The following is a 7,767-nucleotide window of genomic DNA, read 5'->3' on the forward strand; positions in this document are numbered from 1 at the left end:
CATTTAAAAAAAAATTCAGGCGATGGGTGAAAATCCCCTAATGAAACACAGAGTGCTGTAGTTGGGTCAAAAGGCTATTGGTACCTAGAGGGATGCCTAAAGCCAAGTGTCAGCATAAGGTTAAAGCACTGAGCCTCGCAAATGTCTGTCAGGGAAATGCAAGGAAGAAGCGAGCATGGTGGATTGTGTTCTAAGCAGACACAACAGTAAGTGAAGTTCAAAGGTACTACACATAAGGAATGTCTTCAAAGCCTCTCTGTTGGGTCCTACAGCCACCCCTGAGTTCCTTTGGACCCCTGAGGTAGAAGGGGTTCTACAAGCTTCTTTGTATCCACAGAAAGCCCCCCCCATTACTGTTTGAGTTGTTTTAGCCTCATCGTCCACCCTGGCCATCTCAGGAAACTTATCAGATCCACATTGCTCAAATGAGTCTCCTGGATGGCCTCCTCAAACTTCTTGTGGGGCTCAACCAGACCTTTGTGGGTTTGCCTTTTTGCTTTGCTGTGTGTGTCTTCCTGAGCTGGGCGCTTGGCTGCAGCCCTGGTTTCACTTGTTGACTTTTCTTCGTTGGGCTTTCCCTCACCCCCAGCCTTTCCCTTATCCTTCGGCATTTCCTCATCTGCCTGTTCCTTCTTTTCTCTCTTTCCCTCATTTCCTAACTTTTCCTTATCTCCTGAAGTGCCAGTGGCTTCTGGCTTTTCCTGGGTTGGTTTGGGGGCTTTGCTTCATTTTCACCGTTGAATTTTTCCATGTTGAGATTCTCCACCTCAGAGAGGACTGGGAGCAAAAAATGCACTGCCGTGAAGGAACCTGTGGCAACAGTAAAGAGCCCAGGGCCCTGAACAGAAGGTTCTGGGGCTAGACTGCTGGAAGGACCAGTAGGTGGTGTGATATGGTGCTCACATAGGCCTCCATTGTGTTTTGAAGCTTCCAGCATCGCTGGCTATTTTGTCCATAAAATACTTCAATACTTCAACTCTAGCCTTGAATGTTTTCCCTCAGCTCTTTCAACTTGAGATACACTGAGTGTCTGTTTCCTTCTGGCTTTCTAACTCCAGGTCTTTGCACATTTTATTATAATGGTTTACTTTTTCTAGAGCGGCCCTTTGAAATTTTCTTTTTTTCCCCCCTGGCAATCTTTGTTTGTTCCGAGGTTATTAAAGATTTATTCACACATTATTCCTATTGAGTACTTATGAAAAGTATACTTCATAAACTGCAGAGTTTGGGGTTTATTTTATTATAGCTTTAGGGGGTTTGGTTTTGTTTGTTTGGATTTATCATTAAGAGGAAACCGCTCGAGAATGGAAATAACTAGATTACATAGTAGGAGCTTGTGTTTCTGCATTAGCTTTTACCACCTGTGTCACATTTCTTTTATAACAAGATGCTCTAGTATAGAATATATTTTTTCCAAGATTGATACAATAACCTAAGTTCCAGAATATATATTTTTGTTAGTACATATACAAGATAATTTCCACCATATTGTGTAATGAGAAATAATACTCACGCTGATTATTCCAATTTTAACCTTTTAAATGTCGTATCATGCTGGATGCCTTCCGATCACTCCCTAGGTCTGCTCTTTAAACGTTTTATACCTGGGATCATATCCAAATGCATTGCGACAATGGGTGACTGCTCTATGGCCTTGGGTAGATGCTGCGAATTGAGTGCACTTGCTGGAAAATCGGCAAGTTGGGGACAATAGGGAGGAGTTTTGGGGAACTGAGTTTTCCTTAACTCCTTCCCTAAAGAACTGGTGTGCACTAGGTCAGCTCCTTTTCCAAAAAAACCCATCGTTTCTACCCTCCAATCCTTTCCTCAGGACTCTCACTTCACAGTGCAGACACATGAGGGCATTTATTATTAAACACCTTTCCCCAGTCTAGAGATAGTAGTGGTACCAGGTACAAGGATACAAGTGGTACCATGTACAAGATTACCCTAACACTCTGCCCAAACTTTTATAAATTAATCTATTTCTTTAAAAAATCATTTTATTAGAGGCTCATACAAGCCTTATCACAATCCATACATACATCAATTGTATAAAGCACATTTGTTGCCCTCATCATTTTCAAAACATTTGCTCTCCACTTAAGCCCATGGTATCAGCTCCTCATTTTTCCCTTTCCTCCTCCTTCCCCCCTCCCTCATGAACACCTGATAATTTATAAATTATTATTTTGTCATATTTTACACTGTCCAATATCTCCCTTCACCCACTTTTCTGTTGTCTGTCCCCCAGGGGGGAGGTTATATGAAGATCCCTGTAATCAGTTCCCCCTTTCTACCGTACCCTCCCTCTACCCTCCCCATATCGCCACTCTCACCACTGGTCCTGAAGGGATCAGCCATCCTGGATTCCCTGTGTTCTCAGGTCCTATCTGTACCAGTGTACATCCTCTGGTCTAGCCAGATTTTTACGGTAGAATTGGGATCATGATAGTGGAGGAGGAGGAAGCATTTAGGAACTAGAGGAAAGTTGTATGTTCCATTGTTGCTACACTGCACCCTGACTAACTCATTTCCTCACAACCCTTCCATAAGTGGATGTCCAGTTGCCAACAGGTGGGTTTTGGGTCTCCACTCTCCCTCATTCACAATAATAGGATTTTTTTGTTGTTGTTTTCTGACACCTAATCCCTTTAACACCTCGTGATCACACAGGCTGGTGTGCTTTTTCCATGTGGGCTTTGTTGCTTCTGAGCTAGATGGCCGCTTGTTTATCTTCAAGCTTTTAAGACCTCAGACGCTATATATTTTGATAGCCAGGCTCCATCAGCTTTCTTCACCACATTTGCTTAAGTTTATGCTTTGTCTTCAGTGATCGTGTTGGGAAGGTAAACATCATGGAATGACAGTTTTTTTTTATGGAATGACAGTTTAATAGAACAAAGTATTCTTGTATTGAGGGAGTATCTTTCTTGTGTTTTTAATGACCTTTTGCTTTCTTCACATGCAATATTCTTGATGTCCTCCCACAGCTCATCAGGTCTTCTGTCAGTGTTCAGTGTGTCAAGTCTGTTCTTGGTATGTTCTCAGAATTCTGCTGGGTTAGACTGAAGGTTTATTTTGGCTTTTGTGGACTTGTTTTACTTTTCTTCAACTGCAACACGAACTTACAGAAGAGCAATTGATGGTGTTTTAGGGACCTAAAGAAACCCCAATATGAAATATAATTTAAGGAGAACTTTTATTAAGTCTTAAAAGAGTCAAAGCCATTTATTATCCAGATAAGGGAGGCCATTAGCATGAGGTCAGAATGGCATCTGATGATCCAAGTCCGGAAGCTAGCTAAATAAGGCATGGACCTTGGGGGAAGTGGGGAGAAGGGGGTCTTTCTAAAATTGATGTGGTAATTATTGTACAATTCTCCTTGATATGATTGAATTATGGAGCTATTACATTGTATGATATGTAAATCACGTGACAATAAAACTGTTGGGAAAAATAATAAGGCATGGACCAATGTAAACTGTCAGAAAGTCATGATTGGTGGCAGAGTAACATCACAGTTACAGGGGGAACTACAGAAGCAGGAAAGGGACATGATTGGGTCACATACATTATGTTAGATAGAACAGCGCCAGGGCCTTCTGACCAAGGCAGTTAGGGAGAGACTCATAGGGTATGATACATCAAAGATGGACCCAGGCAAGCCCCTAAGAGACACTGCCCCTGGCTGGGCTGGCTGGAGAAGGTAGAGATAATCTACTTTCTGACGCAGTCAGCCTGATGGTAAGATTATCTGCAGCCTTGGTTCTCCCAGCCACTGAGTCCATTCTGACTCTTAATGACCCTGTGGATTTCTACACCTGTATTTGTGTGTGTGTGTGTGTGTGTGTGTGTGAAGATGGTAGTTCTTTTTTTTAATCGTTTTTTAGGGGCTCATGCAACTCTTTTTAAAAAAATCATTTTTTAGGGGCTCATACAATTCTTATCACAAACTATACATATATCCAGCACATTTGTACATATGTTGCCATCATCATTCTCAAAACACATGCTTTCTACTTGAGCCTTTGGCATCAGCTCCTCATTTCTCCCCCACTCCCCCCCCCTATTTATGGGAGTGGAAAGACTTGTCTTCCTTCCTCAGAGCTGCTGGTCGATTTGAACTGCTGCTCTTGTGGTTAACAGCATAACATGTGACTACTACTCCACCAGGGCTCTTGAATCCTTAGTTAATGATCAGATAGAATTCCATGGAGGATTAATCTATCTAGGGACTCTGCAAATAGATTTAAGCTGTCGTTGCCATGCAGAGCAAACCGGGACACTCAGAATTTAAATTCTAGTACAGCGGTCTGTTCCGTTGTCCACCCTTGGTCTGGTTTTGTTTGCTAATATTGAGCCTCTCTTTCATTTCTTCCTGCAGATGTAGTCAATTTGATTCCTGTGTAATCTGTCTAGCCAGGTTTGTGTCCAAAGTTTCGGTTTCTGTTATAATTTGTAATGAAGCAATTGTTGGTCTTGCCAAAGACTGTCATGATATCTCTAGCTTCTTTCACCGAGGCCATATTTTCTAACTACTGTCCCTTCTTTTTTTTAAGGCTTTTCTTCAATCATTTTATTGCGGTCTCCTACAACTCTTATCACAATCCATACATAAATCAAGTGTGTAAAGCACATTTGGACATTCATTGCTCTCATCATTCTCAAAATATTTGCTCTACACTTAAGCCCTTGGCATCAGCTCCTCGTTTTTTTCCCTGTCCCTTCCTGCTCCCCCTCCCTCAGGAACCCTTGATAATTTATAAATTATTATTTTGTCATATCTTATGCTGTCAAACATCTCCTTTCACCCGCTTTTCTTTTCTTTTTTTTTTTTACATCATTTTACTGGGGCTCCTACAACTCTTGTTACAATCCATACATGAATTGTATCCAACATATTAATACATATATTGCTATCATTCTTTTTTTGTAATCTAAGTGATTTTTTAAAATCATTTTATAAGGGACTCATACACCTCCTATCACAATCCATACATACATCAATTGTGTAAAGAACATTTGTATATTCGTTGCCCTCATCATTCTCAAATCATTTGCTCTCCACCCAAGGCCCTGGCATCAGGTCCTCATTTTTTCCCCTCCCTCCCCTCTCCCCCTCTCTCATGAACCCCTGATAATTCATAATAATAATTATTATTATTAAAATAAAAATAAAATTATTATTCTGTCATATCTTGCTCTGTCTCACATCTCCCTTCCCCCGCTTTTCTGTTGTATGTCCGCCAGGGAGGAGGTCACATGCAGACCCTTGAAATAGGTTCCCTCTTTCCAACCCACCCTCCCTATGCCCTCCCAGTATGGCCACTCACAACACTGGTCCTGAGGGGATCATCCGCCCTGGTTTCCCTGTGTTTCCAGTTCCCATCTGCACCAGTGTACCTCCTCTGGTCTAATCAGGCTTGCAAGGTAGGATTCGGATCATGGCAGTGGGAATGGGGAAAGGAAGCATTTAGGAACTAGAGAAAAGTTGTATTTTTGATCGTTGCTACGTCACACTCTGAATGTCTCTTCTCCTCCCCCCTTCACCCACTTTTCAGTTGTCCATCCCCCATGGAGGAGGTTATATGTAGATCCCTGTAATCAGCTCCCCCTTTCCACCTTCCTGGTATCGCCACTCACAGCACTGGTCCTGAAGGGATCTTCCGCCCTGGATTCCCTGTGTTTCCAGTTCCTATCTGTACCAGTTTACATCCTCTGGTCCAGCCAGATTTGTAAGGTAGAATTAGGATCATGATAGTGGTGGGGGGAGGAAGCACTTAGGAACTGGAGGAAAGTTGTATGTTTCTTTTTTTCCATCATTTTATTAGGGGGTCACACAATTCTTATCACAATCTATAAATACATCAATTGTGTAAAGCACATTTGTACATTAATTGCCCTCATCATTCTCAAAACATTTGCTCTCCCCTTAAGCCCCTGGCATCAGCTCCTCATTTTTACACCTTCCTCACCACTCCCACCTCCCTCATGAACCCTTGATAATTTATGTTATTGTTTTGTTATATCTTGTCTTGTCTGATGTCTCCCTTCACCCACTTTTCTGTTGTCCGTCCTCCAGGGAAGAAATTATATGTAGATACCCGTAATCTGTTCCCCCTTTCCAACCCACCATCCCTCCACGCTCCCGTTACTGCCATTCCCAGCACTGGGCCTGAAGGAATCATCCACCCTGGATTCCCTGTGTTTCCAGCTCCTATCTGTACCAGTGTACATCCTCTGGTCTAGCCAGGTGTGTAAGGTAGAATTGGGATCATGAGAGTGGGTGGGGAGGAAGCATTTAGGAACTAGAGGAAAGTTCTATTTTTCATCGTTGCTACATTGCACCCTGACTGGCTTGTCTCCTCCCCTAGACCCTTCTGTAAGGGGGTGTCCAGTGGCCTACAAATAGGCTTTGGGTCTCCACTCTGCACTCCCCCACTCATTCACAATGATATGATTTTTTTTTGTCCTGATGATGCCTGATACCTGATCCCTTCGACACCTCGTGATTGCACAGGCTGGTGTGCTTCATCCATGTGGACTTTGTTGCTTCTGAGCTAGATGTCCACTTGTTTACCTTCAAGCCTTTAAGACCCCAGGCACTATATCTTTGGATAGCCAGGCACCATCAGCTTTCTTCACCACATTTTCTTTTTTTTTTATCCTTTGGTTCTTTAATATTTCCTCCCCTTACTATTTTTTAAATCATTTTATTAGGGGCTCATACAATTCCTATCACAATCCATATATACATCAATTGTGTAAAGCACATTTGTACATTCGTTGCCCTCAGCATTCTCAAAACATATGCTTTCCACTTAAGCCCCTGGCATCAGGTCCTCATTTCCCCCCTCCCTCCCCGCTACCCACCCATGAATGCTTGATAATTTATAAATTATTTTTTGTCATATCTTGCCCTGTCCAATGTCTCCCTTCACCCACTTTTCTGTTGTCCATCACCCAGGGAGCAGGTCACATGTAGATCCTTGTGATGATGTCTGATACCTGATGTCTTTGATACCTCGTGATCGCACAGGCTGATGTGCTTCTTCCATGTGGGCTTTTGTTGCTTCTGAGCTAGATGGCCGCTTGTTTACCTTCAAGCCTTTAAGACCCCAGATGCTATATCTCTTGATACCTGGGCACCATCCTCTTTGTTCGCCACATTTGCTTATGAACCCATTTGTCTTGAGCGATCATATCATGGAAGTGAGCACGCAATGATATGATTTTTCTTTCTTTGATGCCTGATAACTGATCCCTTCGCCACCTCGTGATCACACAGGCTGGTGTGCTTCTTCCATGTGGGCTTTGTTGCTTCTGAGCTAGATGGCCGCTTGTTTACCTTCAAACTTTTAAGACCCCAGACGCTATATCATTTGATAGCTGGGCACCATCAGCATTCTTCACCACATTTGCTTATTCACCTGCTTTGTCTTCAGTGATTGTGTCAAGAAGGTGAGCATCATAGAATGCCAATTTAATAGAATAAAGTATTCTTGCATTCAGGGAGTACTTGAGTGCAGGCCAAATGTCCTTCTGCTACCTTAATACTAAACCTATAAATATAGGCACATAGATTTATTTCCCCATCCTCATACATAAATGTATTTGCATATGTACATGTCCTTATCTAGTCCTCTATAAATTCCCTTTGCCTCCCAGCTCTTTCCTCTATTTCCTTTGACCTTCCTCCTGTCCCACTATCATGCTCAGTCCCCACCAGGGTTTCAGCAATTCCTCTTGGTTACATTACCTTTG

General features: G+C 42.5%; 1 pseudogene; it reads right to left on the minus strand.

Moving 5' to 3' along the window:
• Positions 1-226: 226 nt before the first annotated feature.
• Positions 227-1,626, minus strand: LOC142433184 (transcription elongation factor A protein-like 4; annotated as a pseudogene).
• Positions 1,627-7,767: the final 6,141 nt, after the last annotated feature.

The sequence above is a fragment of the Tenrec ecaudatus genome, chromosome X, assembly GCF_050624435.1.
Source record: "Tenrec ecaudatus isolate mTenEca1 chromosome X, mTenEca1.hap1, whole genome shotgun sequence".
NCBI lineage: Eukaryota > Metazoa > Chordata > Mammalia > Afrosoricida > Tenrecidae > Tenrec > Tenrec ecaudatus.